The sequence below is a fragment of the Mobula hypostoma genome, chromosome 6 (genome assembly GCF_963921235.1).
Source record: "Mobula hypostoma chromosome 6, sMobHyp1.1, whole genome shotgun sequence".
Lineage (NCBI taxonomy): Eukaryota > Metazoa > Chordata > Chondrichthyes > Myliobatiformes > Myliobatidae > Mobula > Mobula hypostoma.
This window is the reverse complement of record NC_086102.1, coordinates 37,198,521-37,222,782: the sequence shown is the minus strand read 5'-3', so window position 1 is coordinate 37,222,782 and position 24,262 is coordinate 37,198,521. Positions and strand designations below refer to the sequence as shown.

The window sequence follows — 24,262 nt, the reverse complement described above, 5'->3', positions numbered from 1 at the left end:
GAAGCTACTGGATACTCACCATATTATCTGATGTTTGGGCGTGAGGTGAGGTTGCCGATTGACCTTTGTTTTGGGTCTGACGAGGGTGACTTACCACCGAAGACTTATCTGAAGTGTGTGTCTGACATGAGAAGAGAGCTGAAAAGGGCTTATGAATTAGCTGGGGTCATGGCTGCCAGGCAGAATCAAGGAAATAAGAGGAGGTATGATCAAAAGGTGAGGTTCTCCCAACTCCTGCTGGGAGACCAGGTCCTCATAAGGAATCTGGAGCTACCTGGGAAACATAAGTTGGCAGACCGTTGGGCAGCTAAGCCCTATGTGGTGGAGAGTCAAATGCCAAGCCCACTAGTTTTCTGGGTGAAACCAGAGGAGGGGAAGGGGCCTGTCAAGATTCTGCATTGGAACCACCTGTTGCCCGTGGGTCAAGCGGTGCAGGTAGACCCAGAGCCCGACTTGGAGCCTACACTTAGTAAGAGGACTCTGCGGAAACACGGGGTAACTGCAGGGCCCACGCAGGTGAGGTTAGGCCGGCCCCCACCCCTGAGAGGGATACTGATTTGGAGGATGAGGACCTGGATGTGTGGTATATGCTGCCTTTTGCTAACTCCCCATTGACTGAGGAAGAGACTTCCAGCCCTTCTCCTGCTGAGTCAGGTGAAGTGGGGGGGGGTGACTATCTGTGGTCAGCCTGGGTTGCAGCAGGACCTTGCAAGGGATGAAGCGCGGCTTGGCCATGGGACAGAGGGGACCAAGTTGCAGGTGGGCACAAGTGATAGGTCGGGGGAGGCCTCACCAGGTAGACCAGAATTATCCCCAGTAGTGTCTGAGCCTGAAGAGTTAGGTGAGGGGGTATGGAGGTCTCAGAGAATTAGGAGACCACCGGATAGGTTGGCCTACATAGCACCAGGGGAACAGAGTGTGACCCCTACTGTGTTGGGAAGCTATGTCACTCCCTTTTACACCTGGATTAGACTTTGTGTTTTGCAGGAAGGGTTGGCAAATCATCTCAATGTCATGAAGACATGACTAAATTTGGTGGGGGGAGAGTGTAACACGCAGTAAGGTCTCACTGCTAATGTAATGTCTCACTGCTAACTTAATTGTTTCTCTGTAGCAGTAATATTTGGGTTATGACTAGAGATAACAGGGGCTTTGGAATGTGGGGCTATCCAATGAGAGGGATGTTGTTCTTTCTTGTGGGTCTGGGAGCAGATATTTTAAGGTCTTTTGCCAGGGAGAGATGAGGAGAGAAGACGTGAATGGAGAGAGTTGGTAGACCGCAGGACGGAGTGGACTTGGAGCGAGGGTCTGATGGTCAGTGACGATCCGAGGAGGTTGATGGTGAACGAACGGCCTTACAAGTGAGCTCTAACATTGCACATTAGACTGTTTCATGAGAATGGGTCCTTTTTTTGTTTCTTTACTAACCATATAGTCAAATTAAGAATTATAAAGCTCAATCATTTAATTGCATATTGTGTACTGTTTGTTATTTCGTGGTACTGATTTGTAGCAGGGGACATATTGTGCAGCATCCACCCAAACATGATTTCTTAAGTTTGGCCTGGCCAAGGGCTGTCTTCCCCTAAATTAAACCACTAGCAAAACCGAGAGTTACAGTATCGTAAAGTCTGAAACTGTTTCAAAGAATTTGACACAGTAAAACATCAGAAGAAACAGATGGGGAAAATCTGACTGAGAACACTGCAGGGAGGTCACATCTATCAGAACTAATTATTCAACGTCATTGATAAGAATCTGAAATTATCCTTAAACATTTGAATAGCAAGACCATAATGAGAGTTCATCATTCCAGACTTGACTTGCATCTGAAGTAATTTACAACTAACTGACATTTGTTTAATAGAAACATGTTGAGTTGAAATAGCAGGAAGAAATGCAGAGGTGAGCAGTTGAATTGAGCAAATGAGGTAAAAAAAAATAATTGCATGCATCAGTGCAAATTTGTCTATTTGTGATACAATATTTTAAAACCTCTAAACTAATAAGCATGCATGCAAACAAACTGAAGCAGAACCTAAAAATGTTGCAATTAATTGTACAGTATTTGAGAGCTGCTCTGTTGGTCTTGTTAGTATCCAGTTGTCAACATGACGATGGATCTTGCAGTTACTTCACATCTCTCTTTCTTTTTTAAACTTTTTATTAATTTTCAAGTTCATCAACATAATAACAATAGTGATACAAAGAGATTAGAATTACCTTATTGTTAATAAACATATACAAAAAAGACTACAAATAGTACAAGTGTAATAGACTTCCAAACTCTTAATATAGTTAATCATGAAGAAAAGGATATTGCAAAGAAAAAACCCCAAAACAAAAAAAAACTAAAAAAAAATTAATGGCTAAACCCCAAAAAAAAAGCAAACAGAACAAAGCAAGGCTGAACCAATATATTAGATCGAATACATTCATTAATGTCGTCAACTCTGCACCTCTATTCATATATTCTAAGTTAATAAAAAGGATTCGGAAAAGGTCAATCTACATCATATGAAAATGTTGAATATGTGGCTTCCAAGTCTCTTCAAATTTAACTGAAGGATCAAAAATGACACTTCTGATTTTTTCTAAATTTAAACATGATACAGTTTGGGAAAACCATTGAAATGTAGTAGGGGAGTTGGTCTCTTTCCAATTCAATAAAATGGATCTTCTGGCCATTAATGTAACAAGTGTGATCATCCAACAAGCTGAAGAGGATCAAGATCTATGTTCCGTCATTGGCAAACCAAAAATTGCCGTAATAGGATAAGGTTGTAAATCAAAACGCAAAACTGTTGAAATAATATCAAAAATATCTTTCCAAAATTTTCCTGAGACAGGGCAGGACCAGAACATGAGTCAAAGAAGCCACCTCAGAGTGACATCTGCAATAAACAGGATTTATATGGGAGTAAAAACAAGCTAGTTTATCTTTAGACATGTGGGCCCTATGCACTACCTTAAATTGTATCAGTGTATGTTTAGCACATTTAGAGGAAGAGCTAACTAATTGAAAGATTTTTTCCCATTTCTCTATATGTAGGCGAAGTTGAAGTTCCCTTTCCCATTCATTTTTAATTTTATCGGATATACCTGGCTGTATTTTCATAATTAGATCATAAATAGTTGCTATTAATCCCTTCTGATAAGGATTTAAACCCAAAATTTTGTCCATGATATCAATAGAGTGTGATATCAGAAAGGTAGGCAGTGTGGTATTTAAAACATTTCTTATTTGTAAATATCTAAAAAAATGGGATCTGGGCAAGTTATATTTATTAGATAACTGTTCAAAAGACATGAAACAGTTATTCAGAAATAAATCACGGAAACATGTTATACCCTTCATTTTCCATATCAAAAAAACTTGATTCATAACAGAGGGTTGGGAAAAAATTAGATATAATAGGGCTTGATAATATAAATTTGTTCAAGCCAAAAAATTTACGAAATTGGAACCATGTTCGTAATGTATGTTTAATTATTGGATTAACTATTTGTTTATTCAATTTAGAAAATACAAAGGGAAGTGAAGTTCCTAAAATAGAAACCAATGCAAACCCTTGTACAGAGTGACCTTCAAGGTTTACCCATTGTGGACTTGGAATTATATCCCAATCTTGTGTCCAAAATATTAAATATTGAATATTAATTGCCCAGTAATAGAATCTTACATTCTGCAATGCTAAACCACCATCTTTCTTGGACTTCTGTAAATATTTTTTACTTAACCTGGGATTTTTATTCTGCCAATATAAGAGGAAATTTTAGAATCAATAGTATCAAAAAAAGATTTAGGAATAAAAATTGGTACCGCTTGAAATAGATATAAAAATTTAGGTAGAATAATCATTTTAATAGCATTGATTCGGCCAATCAGTGATGGAGACAATTGGGACCATTTAGTAAGCAATTCTTTAACCTGACTAATTAACAGTAAAAAATTGAGCTTGAATAAGTCCTTATGTCTCTTAGCAATTTTAATCCCCAAATAAGTAAAATAGTCAGTAATCAATCTGAATGGTGAACATCTATAAATGGGAACCTGCATATTTAATGGAAAAAGTTCGCTCTTACTAAGATTCAATTTGTAACCAGAAAAACTACTAAACTGAGCAAGCAGAGATAATACTGCCGGAAAGGATTTCTCAGGGTTAGAAATATTTACAGGTAATAGTAAATCATCTGCATATAGTGATAATTTATGTATCTCATTCCCACGGGTAATACCAAAGGAGAGTGACGAATATCAATAGCTAACAGTTCCAGGGCAATATCGAATAATAATGGACTAAGAGGGCAACCCTGCCTAGAACCACGGAATAACTGAAAAAAGGGAGATCTTTGATTATTGGTAAATACCGAAGCCAAAGGAGTAAGGTATATGAATTTAATCCAAGATAAAAATATCGGACTAAAATTAAATTTCTCAAGCGTACTAAACAAATATGTCCATTCGACTCTATCAAAAGCTTTCTCAGTGTCCAATAAGATGATGGATTCTGGAGTTCTAGGTGAGGAAGCATAAACAATATTCATTAATCTCCTAATGTTAAAGAAGGAGTAACGATTTTTAATAAATCCAGTCTGATCGACAGAAATAATTTGAGGCAATGCATTCTCCAGTCTCGTTGCCAATATTTTAGAAAAAATCTTAGAATCCACATTTAGCAAAGATATAGGCCTATAAGATGCACCTTCAGTAGGATCCTTATCTTTTATAAGAATTAGGGGAATAGAAGCTCGATAAAAAGATTGTGGTAATTTACTTATAGATGCTGCATCCCTAAAGGTTCTACATAACCAAGGAGAAAGTATAGTAGAGAAGGATTTAAAAAGTTCTACTGTATAACTGTCTGGATCAGGTGTTTTACCTGAATTCATCGAGAAAATAGCATTTTTTATTTCTTCTACCGTAATAGGTACATCTAGTTTTAAACGTTTATTGGGTGGTAATTTTGGAATATTCAATTCGTGCATTATAGTGGAGTCATCAGGAAATTCTGATTGGTATAGAGAGGTATAAAATTCTTGAAAGGACTTGTTTATCTCATCATGATCGACCGTCAGAGTACCATCTCTTTTACGAATCTTAACAATCTGGTGTTTAACTGAAGCCGATTTCAGTTGATTAGCTAGTAGTCTCCCAGTTTTATCACCATGTATATAGAATTGACTCCTAGTTTTAATAAATTGATTTTCAATCAAAGATGATAGTAATAAACTGTGTTCCATTTGAAGTTCGACTCTCTCTTTATAAAGCTCCTGATTAAGAGCAATAGAATATTTCTTGTCAATTTCTTTGATCTTGTCAACCAGCTTAAGTATTTCATTATTAGCTTGCTTTTTCAGTCCAGCAGAATATGAAGTAATTTGTCCACAAATATATGCTTTAAAAGTGTCCCATAGTACCCCGCTGGAAATACCCTCCATAAAATTCGTTGTGAAGAAAAAATTAATCTGTTCCTCAATAAAATTAACAAAGTCCGAGTTCTGAAGCAAAGTGGTATTATATCGCCATTGTCTAGTACTAGAAGATGTATCCATTGACTTAATAGATAGTTTCAATGGCGCATGATCGGAGCCAGCAATGGAGTCATACTTGCAGTCAATAACAAGTGGAATTAATCGAGAGTCAATAAGGAAGTAATCAGTTCTAGAATAATGATGATATACATGTGAAAAGAGTGAAAACTCTTTATCTTTGAGGTGTAAGAATCTCCAAATTTCTGAAATTTCAGAGTCAACCATAAAAGAGTTAATAAGAGTAGCCAATTTGTTCGGGAGTGCCTGATTAGACATATATCTATCCATCAAAGAATTTAAACAACGGTTGAAATCTCCACCCATAATCAACATATAATCATTTAAGTTAGGAAGGGATGTAAAGAGATGTTTAAAAAATTCAGGACAATCAACATTTGGAGCGTAAACATTAACCACAACAACTTTTTTGTTAAATAACAAACCAGTAATTAACAAAAAACTACCATTCGGATCTGAAATAGTCTCATAATGCACAAACGAAATTGAAGGATCTATAAAAATAGAAACGCCTTTCACTTCGGCCTGTGAATTCGAATGGTACTGTTATTCCTTCCAAAACCAGATTGATTCCTGGGATGGCAGGTCTTTCATATGAAGAAAGACTGGATGAACTGGGCTTGTACTCGTTGGAATTTAGAAGATTGAGGGGGGATCTGATTGAAACGTATAAGATCCTAAAGGGATTGGACAGGCTAGATGCGGGAAGATTGTTCCCGATGTTGGGGAGGTCTAGAACGAGGGGTCACAGTTTGAGGATAGAGGGGAAGCCTTTTAGGACCGAGGTTAGGAAAAACTTCTTCACACAGAGAGTGGTGAATCTGTGGAATTCTCTGCCACAGCAAACTGTTGAGGCCAGTTCATTAGCTATGTTTAAAAGGAAGTTAGATATGGCCCTTGTGGCTACAGGGGTCAGGGGGTATGGAGGGAAGGCTGGGTTCTGAGTTGGATGATCAGCCATGATCATAATAAATGGCGGTGCAGGCTCGAAGGGCCGAATGGCCTACTCCTGCACCTATTTTCTATGTTTCTAAAACCTAAAAAATTGCTGATTATCCTCTTTCTGCACATGAGTTTCTTGTACAAAAATAATATCAGCATTCATCCTATGGAATACTTTTTAAATTTTCTTCCGTTTAATTGGGTGGTTTAAACCATTTGTATTCTAAGAAATCAAATTAGTAATCTTATCCATAGTACTGAAATTGAACATAAGGTTTGTAAAGGGTTAACCAGAATACAAACTCATAACCCTGGAAAAAGAAAAAAGGTTCAAAGAGGAACTGGAAGTCACGACATTTCGGACATTTTGGTAGTTTCAAGTCAGCCCGTTTAAAGAAAAAAATCTAAATTAAAAGTAAGAACAAAAATACCACCCCCTTCCACAAAAACCCAGAAAAAAGCCAGAAAGTGGCCAATGCTAAATCTAATGCTAAATCTAACCCCAGCTCTCCAGAAGGCAACCCAAAAGAAATGTTTTTCTTAAAAAACACTGCCCATGGTCAAAAAAGTAAAAAAAGCAATTAGTATAAATGTAAAGAAAAGATTACAACAATTACAAACATAACATAATTACTTCTTACTCATATTTCAAAAAAAAGATACCAAGCACCAACTCATATTATTAGTTTTTTCATATATAAATGATCGGAAATGACACAGCAAGAAAAAATAAATTCTGAGAAGGAGAGAGCAATCCACCATCTTAAGATGTAATACTTCTCCAATAAATTTTCAAAGAAAAGGAAAATCAAACACTGAATCTACTACTTAATTACTCTCAAAAGCAAAAAGATTAGAAGTGAAAAATACAAAATCACTAACGAAAAAAGAAAAAAAAAATACTTTTATTCAAAAGTACGAAAAATACCTACACTACAAAACCAAGGCAAGAACCCTCAAAATATAGAAATCTAAATCTGTAAGCTAGATATTAGCTTTTTTTTAAAAAAACGAAAAGCAAGTTAGAAAAAAGAAAAAAAACGGTACGTTAATTAGTCCTTAGCAGAGGAAGACAGATTGTCGAGAAAACTTTGAGCTTCGTCCGGAGTCTTAAACAAACGATGAGAGTTATCCGCCAGAGCAATCCTCAGACACGCTGGGAACAGCGACGCTAATTTGAAGCCCTTACGATAAAGTTCTGACATCTGTGATTTAAAAGCCATCCATTCCCTCAATACTTCTGGGTTGAAATCCTCAACAATGTGAAATCTGAAACTTTGAAATTCGATCATACCTTTCCGCCGAGCAGCTTGTATCACTCGATCCTTAATATGAACATAGTGAAACCAAACAATAATACGCCTCGGTTTAAATTCATTGGAAGGTTTGGTGCATAAGGTACAATGTGCATGATCTAGCAATGGGGGGGGGGGGCCTCCAAGACTTCTGGACCAAACACATCTATTAACAATTTAGAAAAGTATTTAGTAGGATCGCCTGTCTCAACATCTTCGGGAAGCCCGATTATCCACAGATTCTGTCACCGAGATCGATAATCTTTGATTTATAATGTTCTAACTGCTGAGATGTCGAAGCTAGATTTTTCTCCAAGGGTTCAGTTTTTTGGTCTCTCTTCCAACCGGCTTCATCCAGCTCTGAAATTCTGATCTGTTTTGATCGACTTCGCGTCTAAACGATTCAACATCATCTTGAATCGTCTTCAAAACTTCTTCAAACATAGCAAACCTTTGGTTAAGTGTATCCTCTAGAAGTTTCGACATTGTTTCAAAAGTTAATGGAATTTGCTTAGGTGCTTTGGGATCGCCACCTTTTTTCCCGTTCCTGCCAGAATCTTTCCCATTTTTAACTTCTCGTCCTCTGGTCAGCATTTTCAGTAAGTTCAAATCGAAGTTCAAAGATATATTTGTGGTATAAACCCTTTCGTGTAGGCATAGATAAAGTAAATAAGGGTGGTTACAGGTAAAAGAGGTAAAGGGAATGGAGCGAAGCCAAAGTGTACCTCACGACATGAGTGCTTCCTGGAGAGTCCCAGTTACTTCACATCTGATGCTACGCTTTCCCCTATGCCTGTGGAGTCAGATGTTATACACGCAGGTCCTGACAAAGTGGTCGTCTGTGTACGTGATGAAAGGGGCTACTGAGAAGGCAGTATGTCAAGTAACTATCTCTTGTCCTGACTTTGGTTTCCTGGGTGAAAAGGGAGTACCATTCTGTTCTGTCTCCAGATAAGGTCTTCCTAGTTTTGAGTTCATTCTGAATAGTGTTCACGTCCTGCCTGTAGATGTTCTTTGCTCCATCATGTGCACAAGCCTCCTCACCTTCAAGGACATCTTCAAAAGGCCTCAAGAAGTTGACATCCATTAAGTAGGACCCTCGCCATCCAGAACATGCTCTCTTCTTATTACTACCAATAGGAAGGAGGTACAGAAGCCTGAAGACCCACAGTCAAAGTTTTAAGAGCAGCTTCTTCTCCTCTGCCATCAGACTTCTGAATGGTCCACGAACACTACCTCACTAATCCTCTTTCACACTACTTATTTATCTATTTTTATTACAACTTATCATGATTTTTAATGTCTTTCACTCTATTGCTGCCACAAAACATTATTTCATGATATATGTCGCTGATAGTAAACTTAATTCTGATACTGACTCTGGAGAACATTTTCCAAATCCTTTCTCTTTCCTCTCCCACTGCAGTCTGCTCTTACAAAATACAAGTGTTCGAGTGGTGAATTCAACAGGTCAGCTCTGGTGCCCACCACATGTCGATGATTCTCTCTTGTCGTTGGGTGTTATGGTGGAAGCTGTTGATGCTTTTTTTGATATGTAAGCATTGGCCATGGCTCGCCAACATACACAATTTTGTCTGAGATTTAGAGTGGTGAGGTGAAGATATGCCTCTGGAAAAGGTGCAGCACCTGCTTAGCCCCCCGATCAGGCTCACGTGAAGCCTTGGAAGCTGGTGGTGGATGGCTGTATGAGCAGCTGGTGACCATCACAAGTCCTGGTTATGCAACCACTGCCAGCCTCTGAAGGGTATTGATAATGGCTGGGGTCACTTGTCTTGTAAAGGCACTGCCCAGAAGAAGGCAATGGTAAATCACGTCTGTGTAAAAATTTGCCAAGAACAATCATGGTCAAGGAAAGACCATGATGTATGCATACACTTGCCATAATACACAAATATTCTGAGAATGCAGGGCATGTGCCCATGTCATAACAACATGGCACATAACGATGAATGATTTAGAGAACTCACTGAGATTGGAAGCAACCTTTTCATTAAGTGCACATTAGTCTTCACCTAGTGGTAGGTTGTCATTCAGCATAGATTCAAGGGGCAGAATCATCCATTTCCTTGAGGTCCTAGAGTAATAGAACACTGCAGTACAGAAACAGACACTTACTAGTCCATGCCGAACTATTATTCTACCTAGTCTCATTAACCAGCACCTGGAACATAGCCCTCCATACCACCCCTCCTATCAATGTACTTACCAACTTCCTTTTAAATCTTGCAAAGGATAATCGTTAGGACTAAAGACCATGCGGTCCTGGGGCCACCCTCGTGAGGATAACGGTCAGGGCAAATATCCTGCAGGAATACGAGAGGCAAGTCTTGAAGATCTGTAATTACTCCTCACATTCTGAGTACAGTCATTGGCAAAAGTCTCTTACAGTGTGTAATTACCCCATGGATATCTTGGTCCTTTGGCATAATAATTGTAAAGTTCACTATCTATCTTGAGTGTAGTTCTGTCTGTCCAAGGTGCTTCAGCAGCTATCTGTTAAATTATTCACCAAGCAGTTAGCAGGAACATGACGCAGAAGGTAATTGACTCCTAACACACACTAACCTATGCCTTCAAGCTACAGCTAGCATAAATAGCCTATATATGCAATAATATAAGAACACAAGTGGGCCATTCAACCCTCTAAACTATTAGTCTTTGGTTCCCTATTTTCATTTGAGATGCTGCTTTGATCTCTCTTCAAAGCCTTCATGTTCCCCTTGAATACCATAATTCCAAAGTTTTGTGTCAGTTTTGATGGCTATCTCAAGTTTATTTCCATATTATCATTTGGCATCCCTTCTTCCCTTTTTGATCGGTGTTTGGTATTTTGTTATAAAATGGGGAAAATTTGGAAGAATATTAATGTATCTCACTTTAATGATAAAACTTAATAGTCTCCAGAATTGGAATGGGAACAGAAGATGCTCCTAAACTCTTCAAACCAGACATCAGGAAATCAGACTCACTAAACAACTACCTTTGCCACTTTTGCCACAATGAGAACTTGTATTTATATAGCACCCTTAACATGGTAAAACACCATCAAATTAAATTCTACATTAGGAAATAACACAGGACAGGTGAGTAAACAGGAAGGAGGTCTGGATAGGGACCTGTCTATTTCTGTACCAGAGAACTGCCCATGATCTGAACAGTTTGTAAATTCTAAATGAATGAAAACATCACATGGGAGAGGACCACAGAAATGGGCGTGATGGGAGTGCAAGCAGGCACAGGAATATTGGCTCAGCCAGCCTCAGTGACTTAGTGAGTGAGTTCCAACACTCCCAGCTAGGCTTGGCCTGTGGAAATGTCCTTTTCCTAACTGGCGGAAGATGCCTGCAGCCTCTTAGGGCCAGTTAAACCATCTCATCGATCTCCACATTTTTGGTCCTAAGTACAGTCTATGCAATAAGTCAAGCATTTGTAACTTGGGGAACAGCAGGAGTGGAATGGGCTCTCGGAAAGTGATAACTATTAAAATTGGACACCCATTATATTCAAAGGACTTTTTTTAAGAATTCTTGAATAAGTTCAAACCTATTTCTAACCCAGTCTATATCTGGCTGGGCATAAAGATAATAGGGTCCTGTATACTGATATTCTAAACCATTAATCCCCACAGAAAGTGTTTCAAATAAACATTATGTTCTAAATACTAATTGATTGTGAAGATAAGTGCCATGGACGGACTGCACAGTCTAAAATCTGAAAAAACCGGATAGCATGTGACCTTTAAGTTTGCATGTTATATCTGATTCTAAAAAAAGGACACCTAAACCAGATGATAAAAGTGATAGCAATGATGAAATAAGAGTCGGAAGGATGTGATCTGATGGCAGGCAAAGCCACAGATGATAAACAATCTAATACAAGTCTCCCTAATGTGAAACAAAATTTAACCCTGACATAGATAGAGCAAATTGCACTGATGTAGCACTGTGTACAGAATTGCACAAAAAGAGAGGTCAGACCAAATGACCAAAGGGCTTACCTCAGAGGAATAGAGGGAGTTTGAAAGGCGAAGAGGAATTACCAACTGCTCAGAGCTCTGATCAAGAGCTCCCTACATGAAATATTGTTTCCTCTCCACAGACAGCTCATCATTGGGTATATTCATAGTGGAGGTTAATAGGTTTCTGATTAATCAGGGGGTCAAAGATTACAAGAAGGAGGCAGGAGGAATCAATCTAGTCTAAAAAGGATTTCAGAATAAAAACTGGCACCGCTTGAAATAAATATAAAAATTTAAGTAAAATAATCGTCTTGATAGCATTAATCCGACCTATCAATGATAGAGACATTGGTGACCATATAGTAAACAAAAGTTTAATCTGATCAATTAGAGGTAAAAAATTAGCCTTAAATAAATCCTTATGCTTTTTTGTAATTTTAACCCCTAAGTATGTAAAGAAATCGGAAACCAACTTACATGTTAAGCATCCATAAATTGGAACCTGCGTATTTAGGGGAAATAGTTCACTCTTATTAAGGTTTAATTTATAATCAGAAAAATTACTAAACTGAGCCAACAAGGATAAAACAGCAGGAATGGATTTCTCAGGGTTAGAGATATATAATAGTAACTCGTCTGCATATAATGATACCTTATGTATTTCATTCACACGGGTAATACCAAGAATACCAGGTGAATCTTGAATAGCAATTGCTAAAGGTTCAAGGGCAATATCAAATAATAATGGACTAAGACCCCGAAATAAATGAAAAATGGGAGATCTTTGATTATTGATAAAAACTGAAGCTACAGGGGTATAATATATCAATTTTATCAATTTTATCCAAGATATAAATATTAGGCTAAAATTAAACTTCTCAAGCACAGTAAATAAATACAGCCATTCAACTCTGTCAAAAGCCTTCTCAGCATCTAGTGAAATAACACATTCTGGAGTAGTAAGTGATGAAGTATAAATAATATTAATTAATCTCCTAATATTAAAAGATGAATAACGGTTTTTAATAAGTCCAGACTGGTCCACAAAGGTAATTTGAGGTAATACCTTCTCTAACCTAGTTGCTAATATTTTAGAAAAAATCTTCAATTCTCTTCATACATATGCAGAATAAAAGTCCTAGGATAGGTAAGAGATACTTACAGAAATTTAAAAAGGCGGGGGCGGGGGGGTGGTGTCTGGCATTGTTGAATTTTAGATTTTATTATTAGGCAATTAATATTTGATATTTAAAATTTTGGTCATGGGACTTGGACATTACTTCAAGTCCACATTGGATAAAACTTGAATGTAAATCTTTACAAGGGTTTTCACTGGGTTCTATTTTAGGGACTTCGCTTCCCTTTTCTCTTTCTAAGTTGCATAAACAAATGGTTAACCCAATAGTAAAATACACTTTACGAATATGGTTTCAATTTCAGAAATTTTTTGGGTTGAATCAATTTATTCTAGCAAGTCCTATTATATTTAATTTGTTTTTTCAACCCTCTATCATGGATCAAGCCTATTTGGTTTGGAAAACTAAAGGTATATTAAGATTTTGTGATCTATTTTGGGATAATTGTTTCATGTCTTTTGAACAATTATCTAACAAATACAATTTGCCTAGATCTCATTTCTTTAGATATTTACAGATTAGAAATTTTTAAAATACTGTTCTTCCTACCTTCCCAAATTTATATTCATTGGATATTTTGGAAAAAATTTAGGTTTAAATCCTTTTCAGAAAGGTGTAATAACAAATATTTATAATATAATTATGAAAATACATCCGGACATATCTATTAAAGTTAAGATCGATTGGGAAAGGGAACTTACGTTTACTTTACCTATTGAAAAATGGGAAAAAATTCTTCAATTAGTTAATTCATCCTCTATATGTGCTAAACATGTGTTACTACAGTTTAAAGTAGTGCATAGGGTTCATATGTCTAAGGATAAATTAGCTTGTTATTACTGTCATATAAATCCTATATGTGATAGATGTCATTCTGAGATATCTTTTTTAACTCGTATGTTTTGGTCATGTCTTCTTTTTAAAAAATACTGGAAAGATATCTTTGATACTATTTCAACTGTTTTGAGTATTGATTTACAACCGTACCCTATTACTGCAATTTTTGGTTTACCAGTGATAGAACCAAATCATTTAACATCTTCAGCCTGTCGGATGATTGCATTTCTTACACTGATGGCCGGAAGATCCATTTTTCTAAATTGGAAAGAGATCAATCCCCCTACTACATTTCATTGGTTCTCTCAAACTATGTTGTGTTTAAATTTAGAAAAAAAATAGAAGTGTTATTTATGATCCCTCTATTAAATTTGAAAAGACTTGGAGGCCACTTATTCAATACTTTCATATGATGTAATTTGACCTTTTCCAAACCTACTCTATTTCTTTTTAGTATATGTTGAGGGGAGCAGAGTCAACGACACTAATGATTCTTTTTTTTAATGTTCCACAACTGCCCATGTCTTTTTTTTCTGTAGTTTAGTTGGTCCATCTTGTTACATTAGTTTTTTGGGGGGTATACATATTTTTTCTTTTTTCCTTTTTCATGTTAATTTGTCTATATATAATATTTGTATCCTGTAAGATTGGGAGGTTTAATATCCATGTATTAATTGGGTTTATATTTATATATGATAATTACATCAATGTAATCCCAATAACTTTGTATGCTTACTATGTTATGTTCATCTTTATCATTACGATACCAATAAAAAGATAGAAAAAGAAAGAAGGAGGATGAGGTTGAGATGGATAATAAATCATCCAGAATGGAATGGCAGAGCAGACTCGATGTGCCGAGTGGCCTAATTCTGCTCCTATGTCTTATGGTCTAACATGCAGAGTGCTTCCAGTAATTCCTCTTATTACAAGTGTCTACCCCCTGAAGCTTAATATTTTTGCTACTTTCTTTTACTTTTAAACAATGAATCAAATATTATTGCACCTGTGTTGGCAGTATCTACTTTGAGTATTCCTCAGTTTCTTGACAGTTATAACTCATGATATTAACACTAGGTACTGTCACTCCTACAGTTTTACTATTTTTCAGAATTAACCATAATTTAATCAATTTAAAGTTTTGTAGCACATAAAACCTGTCAGGGAATGTAAAGGCTCGACCCAAATGCAGAGCAGCAGAAACAATTTAGCAGTGAGTGATCGCTTTAATAATAAACTGCAAAATAACAAGCCTTGAAAGGGCCACAAAACAAGAGAGAATGAATACTTAATGACGAGGCAACAAGGTAACTGAAGGCTAAAAGCAATTGGTTGAAGCTAGCTGGCTTGATGGATGAACAAAGACTATGGATGAGAGCTGGGTTTAAGTAGGCTGCAGGTGATCAGTTGGAAACGTGTGGCAGGTGACTCCTGTTAGCTGGGTGGAGACTGGGAGGCGCCTGTCTATGCAGGCCTGACAGGACACATCCCTCCTATCCCCTTACAGCTGGCACCCGACAGCCCAGGTCTACCCAGATGGTCCACTGTGTTACGTTTTGTAACTTCAAAACATCAAACTAATTCAAAGAAACTCATGGGAGTCCGAAAATATGAGTGTAGTTTGAGTTTACTTCAAGCGAGGTACGCACGTATCACATGGTAGCATGATTACATGTGCAGTTAACTAACCAAACAATATATATACAAGATTACTCAAACATTATTGAAATATTAAATACACAACAGTCCTCCCTGTTTAGCTATAAACACCAACTCAGTACTGAAAGCATCATAATTAAATACACAGCTTATTACATAATACACGTATTATACACAGACATCTGCAGCATAGTAAATTTTAAATTGTCCCATTCGGGCTTAAAGGTTTAATCTCTGTGGAGGATTTTGTACTCTTGTGGGATAACGTCTTTCCTGACAAGGGGGAGCACTCTGGTTACCAGATAAGGCTTATAGCTGTGAAAACAATCTCTGGTTCTGGGGCCTCCTTTGTCGTGATTGTAAGATTTGACTCTTATACTGCAGGAAGTGTTTTTGACGGCCCTTGACACATTTTTTTCTCCTTTTCTCTCTCTGGATCTACTTCGATCCCTTTCCTTTTCTTTCTCATATTCCTTCTCTCGTTCACACCTTTCTCTTTCTTGTTCACATTCTTTCTCTCCATCTCCTCCTCCTTTTTCTTCTTCTAGTTTGTGCATCTTGATCTTAGGAAGGAGTATTTAGTTCACTGAAACATTCTCTTATTATAGAAACATAGAAACATAGAAAATAGGTGCAGGAGTAGGCCATTCGGCCCTTCGAGCCTGCACCGCCATTTATTATGATCATGGCTGATCATCCAACTCAGAAACCCGCCCCAGCCTTCCCTCCATACCCTCTGACCCCTGTAGCCACAAGGGCCATATCTAACTCCCTCTTAAACATAGCCAATGAACTGGCCTCAACAGTTTCCTGTTGCAGAGAATTCCACAGATTCACCACTCTCTGTGTGAAGAAGTTTTTCCTAATCTCAGTCCTAAAAGGCTTCCCCTCTATCCTCAAACTGTGACCCCTCGTTCTGGACTTCCCCAACGTTGGGAACAATCTTCCTGCATCTAGCCTGTCCAATCCCTTTAGGATCTTATATGTTTCAATCAGATCCCCCCTCAATCTTCTAAATTCCAACGAGTACAAGCCCAGTTCATCCAGTCTTTCTTCATATGAAAGTCCTGCCATCCCAGGAATCAATCTGGTGAACCTTCTTTGTACTCCCTCTATGGCAAAGATGTCTTTCCTCAGGTTAGGGGACCAAAACTGCACACAATACTCCAGGTGTGGTCTCACCAAGGCCTTGTACAACTGCAGTAGTACCTCCCTGCTCCTGTACTCGAATCCTCTCGCTATAAATGCCAGCATACCATTCGCCTTTTTCACCGTCTGCTGTACCTGCATGCCCACTTTCAATGACTGGTGTATAATGACACCCAGGTCTCGTTGCACCTCCCTTTTTCCTAATCGGTCACCATTCAGATAATAATCTGTTTTCCTATTTTTGCCACCAAAGTGGATAACTTCACATTTATCCACATTAAATTGCATCTGCCATGAGTTTGCCCACTCACCCAACCTGTCCAAGTCACCCTGCATCCTCTTAGCATCCTCCTCACTGCTAACACTGCCACCCAGCTTCGTGTCATCCGCAAACTTGGAGATGCTGCATTTAATTCCCTCATCCAAGTCATTAATATATATTGTAAACAACTGGGGTCCCAGCACTGAGCCTTGCGGTACCCCACTAGTCACCGCCTGCCATTCTGAAAAGGTCCTGTTTATTCCCACTCTTTGCTTCCTGTCTGCTAACTAATTCTCCACCCACACCAATACCTTACCCCCAATACCGTGTGCTTTAAGTTTGCACACTAATCTCCTGTGTGGGACCTTGTCAAAAGCCTTTTGAAAATCCAAATATACCACATCCACTGGTTCTCCCCTATCCACTCTACTAGTTACATCCTCAAAAAATTCTATGAGATTCGTCAGACATGATTTTCCTTTCACAAATCCATGCTGACTTTGTCCGATCATTTCACTGCTTTCCAAATGTGCTGTTATCACATCCTTGATAACTGACTCCAGCAGTTTCCCCACCACCGACGTTAGGCTAACCGGTCTATAATTCCACGGTTTCTCTCTCCCTCCTTTTTTAAAAAGTGGGGTTATATTAGCCACCCTCCAATCCTCAGGAACTAGTCCAGAATCTAACGAGTTTTGAAAAATTATCACTAATGCATCCACTATTTCTTGGGCTACTTCCTTAAGCACTCTGGGATGCAGACCATCTGGCCCTGGGGATTTATCTGCCTTCAATCCCTTCAATTTACCTAACACCACTTCCCTACTAACATGTATTTCACTCAGTTCCTCCATCTCACTGGACCCTCTGTCCCTTACTATTTCTGGAAGATTATTTATGTCCTCCTTAGTGAAGACAGAACCAAAGTAATTATTCAATTGGTCTGCCATGTCCTTGCTCCCCATAATCAATTCACCTGTTTCTGTCTGCAGGGGACCTACATTTGTCTTTACCAGTCTTTTCCTTTTTACATATCTATAAAAGCTTTTACAGTCCGTTTTTATGTTCCCCGCCAGTTTTCTCTCATAATCTTTTTTCCCCTTCCTAATTAAGCTTTTTGTCCTCCTCTGCTGAAATCTGAATTTCTCCCAGTCCTCAGGTGAGCCACTTTCTCTGGCTAATTTGTATGCTACTTCTTTGGAATTGATACTATCCCTAATTTCTCTTGTCAGCCACGGGTGCACTACCTTCCTTGATTTATTCTTTTGCCAAACTGGGATGAACAATTGTTGTAGTTCATCCATGCAACCTTTAAATGCTTGCCATTGCATATCCACTGTCAATCCTTTAAGTGTCATTTGCCAGTCTATCTTAGCTAATTCACGTCTCATACCTTCAAAGTTACCCCTCTTTAAGTTCAGAACCTTTGTTTCTGAATTAACTATCTCACTCTCCATATTAATGAAGAATTCCACCATATTATGGTCACTCTTACCCAAGGGGCCTCTCACGACAAGATCGCTAATTAACCCTTCCTCATTGCTCAAAACCCAGTCCAGAATAGCCTGCTCTCTAGTTGGTTCCTCGACATGTTGGTTCAAAAAACCATCCCGCATACATTCCAAGAAATCCTCTTCCTGAGCACCTTTACCAATTTGGTTCACCCAGTCTACATGTAGATTGAAGTCACCCATTATAACTGCTGTTCCTTTATTGCACACATTTCTAATTTCCTGTTTAATACCATCTCCGACCTCACTACTACTGTTAGGTGGCCTGTACACAACTCCCACCAGCGTCTTCTGCCCCTTAGTGTTACGCAGCTCTACCCATATCGATTCCACATCTTCCTGGCTTATGTCCTTCCTTTCTATTGCGTTAATCTCTTCTTTAACCAGCAACGCCACCCCACCTCCTCTTCCTTCATGTCTATCCCTCCTGAATATTGAATATCCCTGAACGTTGATCTCCCATCCCTGGTCACCCTGGAGCCATGTCTCTGTGATCCCAACTATATCATAATCATTAATAACAATCTGCACTTTCAATTCATCCACCTTATTACGAATGCTCCTTGCATTGACACATAAAGCCTTCAGGCGCTCTTTTACAACTCTCTTAGCCCTTATACAATTATGTTGAAAAGTGGCCCTTTTTAATGCTTGCCCTGGATTTGTCAGCCTGCCACTTTTACTTTTCTCCTCTGTACTTTTTGCTTCTACCCTCACTTTACACCCCTCTGTCTCTCTGCACTGGTTCCCATCCCTCTGTTGTGAACTAACCTCCTCACGCCTAGCCTCTTTAATTTGATTCCTACCCCGCAAACATTCTAGTTTAAAGTCACCTCAGTAGCCCCCGCTAATCTCCCTGCCAGGATATTGGTCCCCCTAGGATTCAAGTGTAACTCGTCCTTTTTGTACAGGTCACGCCTGCCCCAGAAGAGGTCCCAATGATCCAAAAACTTGAATCCCTGCCCCCTGCTCCAATCCCTCAGCCACGCATTTATCCTCCACCTCATCGCATTCCTACTCTCACTGTCGCGTGGCACAGGCAGTAATCCCGAGATTATTAATCCTTCTATTGCTCGCTTTATGATCTGATCTCTCTTCTTGCTTTCCTCATCCACAACATCATCTGACGAATCATCTTGTTTTGTATTTCCATTGACACCTGTCACTTTTTTGGCCTTCCATTCATCCAGCTGGGCTTTGGTCTTTGCATTTACTTTTACAAGCAGCTTTTTGTCTCCCACTTGAAGTTCATGCGTTAACCTTAGAGCACGCAGAGTAGATTCTGGTTGTTTATACTCACAGAAGCTGAATGCTTGCAGCTTTCCTGAAGCTCCTTGAACTCTCTTCCAGCTTAAGACCAAGTCACATTTCACAAGTAACTGCCTGATTAACATATCAGAAGCTTTCTCAGATATGTTGCCAACAAAAACTGTTGTAGGCAGACCACGACTTTCTTCACTTGCATGATTCCTCTAAGCAGCATGGTCCTTCCTTGGTCCAATATGCTTCCCAACCAGAGGCACAGAGGCTGACACCAATACATGTTTGTCCTCTGCTGGGCAGTGGTTCATGATGTTCGGCATGGAGACAGTTGTGGCATCATCCAGCTCCTTTCTTTGTTCACTTTCAGTTGACTTCATTGCAGGGGATTTGGCATGCAAATGGTTAATAGATCTCCAATCAAGTTGTAGTTGTCTCAGCCAATCAGGTCCCCAGAGTGCTGGACCTTCTGTTTTCACCACATACAAGCACAATGTGGCTTGTTGGTTGTTGTATTTCACAGTCACGAATGTCATTCCCACAGAAGTTATCTTTTCTCCAGTACAAGTTCTCAGTTGAATAACTGCAGGCTTCAGTTTAGTATCTTTGAAATGCTTTTTGAAACTCATATTGTGGAATGTCTGAAACAGCTGAGCCAGTGTCCAATTCCATTTTAATTAATTTTCCATGCACTTCCGGTGCAGGCCATATTGCTGGTCTGTTAGTTTTCAAACTGCAAATCTCAAGGCTACGCAATCCTATGTCACTCTCATCATTATCAGATTTTTCATCAACAGTATACAGATCGTGCTCTTTTTGAAATTGCAACTTGATGTTTTATCTTTTTCTCTTCCCTGAGCAGACCATTCATTTTATTCTTTGTACATGTCCTACTTTGTTTCATTTTGCGTAAGTTTCGCTTTTAAATCTGCATTTGTTTAATGAATGTGACCCCTTTTGCAATGGTAACACAATTTGTTCAGCCAGGCTGGTTTCAGTTTGGACGCTGCATTTCTAGCCACACACACTTTCATTCCTGACTGCAACTCAATTGCATCTCCATCTGCGGTTTCCATTACTCATTTGAGTGTAACCTGTTCTTCAGTTATGAGTTGTTTTTGAATGCTTTCTTTTAAGATTCCACAAACTAAATGATCTCTCAGTGTATCATTAAGACTATTAAGAAACTGACGATGTTCACCAATCTCTTCAATTCAGCCATGTACGCTGGAATGGAGGCCCCTACTCTTTGATTCTGCTCATGAAGCGTAAAGTGTTCTACAATTAACAATGGCTTTTGTTCTAGGTGTTCCAGCATCACTTTTTACAAGCTCATTTCTAACGGTTTGGTTGGGGCAGTCAAACTTCGAAGCAAACTGAACACCTTTAAACCTAATACACTTAGCAAAATTAGCACTCGTTTCTTGTTGGATTATTTCAAAATACTGTCTGAATAGCTCAGTATACATAAGCTTTTTACCCTTTGTGCAACCAAAGTCATTAATTTTTTCTTTATAGCCAGCCGTTTCTGATTTTTTTAATGAGTAGTATCACCTGGTGCTCACAGTTTATGAAGAGTGGATTATTTTGGGTGCTCAATCAGACACGGTTCCCAGGCTGGAATAGTCTGGCTGGGCTCCACGGGTGGTTGGCCTGGAAGCAGTAGGTGTGGTTGGCAGCTAGGATTGCCCTCTGTTCCCTCTGAAGCATTCTGGCAGTGGCAAACAATGGCCCTGGAAGACTGGACTTTCACCGGTGTTCCTCTGTGGGGAAAGAGTAGGGGTTGGTAGTCTTGAAGAACTTCAACCGGTGATTACCCTGGCAGTGGAGGTGTGTAGGTTGTGGGACAGTTCGGCCCAGAATCAATGCTTCTTCCACGTGGAAGGGTTTGAGGCAGCAAAGCATTGCAGAAACCTCTCCATTTGCAGATTGGCTTTTTCTGACTGATCATTGGTCTGCAGCTGCTGATAACCATAGGACAAACTCAGTGAGGTGTGGAGGTGGGAGCCAAAGGCTTGCTGGAAGCAGGGGACAAATTGTGAGCCCTGGTCAGACAATATGTCCTCAGGGAAATAGTGGAGATGAACTACACATTGCAGAACCAAGTCCACCATCTCAATGGCTGACGGGGGGTTGGAGAGGACAATGAAGCTGGATACTTAGAGAACCAGTCCACCACCATCATGATCACCATGTCCCCATCAGAAGTCGGCAAACCAGTGATGAAATCTATGGAGATGTAGGACCACAGCTGTTCGTGACCACAGGAGCCCAGAGGGCCATTGGCTGGAGGAATTGGACTGGGCTCATTGAAGGCTGGAGGGGTTTGAGGTGTGAGCCCTCTGGAATGCATCAGACCACACTGCCATCACCACAGTCATGTGGTTGTGGACAGAGCAGGCTCACGCTGTAGCGTCTGGTGGATCTACCAGGTGTTCTGGGTCCGGATCAGCAAGTATGGACTACTACACTGAGAGCCAATCTAAATTTCAGCTGGGCCAAACTGCTTGAAGTGGAGGGCCCAGTGAGCCTGACATGAATTGAGTTGGCGAGTTTTTTGTGTAGATATAGGTTCTGGTGATCAGTGAAGAGGTTAAGTATTTCCTTTCAGCCAATGTCTCTATTCTTCCAAGGCCCACTTAATGGCAAGTACCTCCCTGTCTCCTACTCTATAAAGGCACTGTGTAGAGTTCAACTTGCACGAGAAGAAGTCACAAGGGATGTCTTCCCATCTGGTCCTCGCTGGGAAAGGATGACCCCGACGCCATGTCAGATCCATCTACTTCTACCACGTGAGGTCTGGGTGGTGAAGATCAGGAGTAGTGGTGAAGCATCCCTTGACTTCAAAAACGTGGTCCATGGCAACAGGCCAGGTTATCCATGAGGAAGGGAATTGGTGAGGAAGGTGAGAGGATCAGCAACTCGGCTGCAGTTCCTGATGAAATGGCAGTAGAAGTTGGAGAAAGCCAACAAGCACTGTAGCTGTTTGAGGGAGTGTGGTCAGGGCCATTCAACTGTAGTGAGCACTTTCTGTGGGTCCTTGGTTATGCCTTGGGGTGGCAGGACGTAAGCCTGGAAGGAAATGACTGAGCTGTGAACTGGCACTTCTCTAACTTGCAGTACAGTTGTTTTTTAATGAGATGCTGAAGGACTGGTCAGACATGACAGGTGTTTTCTTAGGGATCCTGGGAGAAGATGAGAATGTCGTGGAGGCAGATGAAGACATATCTGTATAGCATGTCCCAAAAGATCTCTTTAATGTAGACTTGGAAAACAGCTGAAGTGCGAGAAAGTCCAAAAAGCATCATCAAGTATTTGTAGTGACCAGTGGGTGTTATGAACGCCATCTTCCACTCAACCCCCAGCAGATGGAAATCACGTTGTATGCACTCCTTAAATCGAGTTTGGCAAAGATCTGAGTCCTGCAAAGTGTTTGAATATTCTATGCATCAAAGGGAGAGGGTAGTGTTTCTTAATGGTGATTTTGTTGAGTACATGGAATTGTATTCAATATTGAGGGACAGTGCAGACATCAAGACATCAGCATGCAGGATATTCAGGTGAACTTTACTGATAACCCTCCTTGTAGAGTATGTGAACTCCTCCCATGTGGGAGTGGCTAACTGCATGGCACTATTAACACTATTTTATGAACTTATTTTTCCCTGGCCCCATGGCCACTTTCTTTGTTAGGTTTTAGTGTAATGTCTGTTTTCTTCACCAGTTTTATGAACAGACATTCAACGATGGCCATGACATCTGTCCTGGTCTCCATTTTGAATGTCACTGTCTCATTTTTCAGCTAAACCACAGTATACCAGCCTTGTCTTTCTGGCTTTTATAATGGCCAATTCTATACATTGGTGGCATTTCAATTCTTTTGCTGGATTGAGCTCTTTGACATGGAATGAAGACCTGCTGCATCTCCTACAGGTGGACATTTTACCTGCTCTTTGTTTCGCTTGCCTGTTTTATTTGAACTGAGTTCTACTGTCACCTCTTCTGTAGTCTTTCTGACTGCAGCTTGTTTGCAACCTTCTTCTTGTACAGCTTCTAGCTTTACCTCAGTATCGTTTTCATGCCTGAGTTCTGCCTGTTGCTGACGAACATCCTCAATCTGCCTGACTATAGTAATAGCTTTCTCCAGTGTGAGATCTGCCTGCAACTGGTCTTTCTGACAGTTTGGTGTCCAGTGGCCGTACAGCAGTCCTATCCTGAATGAGCTCACTTCTCAGATTCCCAAATGAACAGTTGTCTGAAGAGGCATACAACGTTGAGCTGATTTTATTTACATTTGGCTCCTCTTTTCTGAACTTTGCCATTTCATATATCACATTTCACTTTCCTGTGAAGTATTCTTTGAAATTGTCCTGCACTGTTCTGTACACCTTTTCCTTAGCATCTGTCAGTCCTAATCCTCCCACGATGCTCTCTGCTTTGTCACCCATGCAGTATATCAGTGTGCTTACTTGATGCTCTTCTGAAGCCTGAGTGAGATTGCTTGCAATCCTAAAGTCCCATCTCTCAAAGTCCCCTCATTTAGAGAAATCAGATGTCTCAGGCAGGCTTTATTAGGTAACTAGATGTAGGAACTGCAGGATTTGCTCCATTTTCCTGTTTCTTTGTTTATTATTGTATTTAGATTAGATTAGATTAGATTATGAGGACACGCAGTCCTC

General features: G+C 39.5%; 1 gene segment (V, D, J or C); it reads left to right on the top strand.

Annotated features, from left to right (window-relative positions):
* The first annotated feature begins 1,234 nt into the window (after positions 1-1,234).
* Positions 1,235-24,262, top strand: part of LOC134347505 (immunoglobulin heavy constant gamma 2B-like) — a 50,502-nt gene continuing 27,474 nt past the window's right edge. Inside the window, exon 1 of the C gene segment in view lies at positions 1,235-1,361.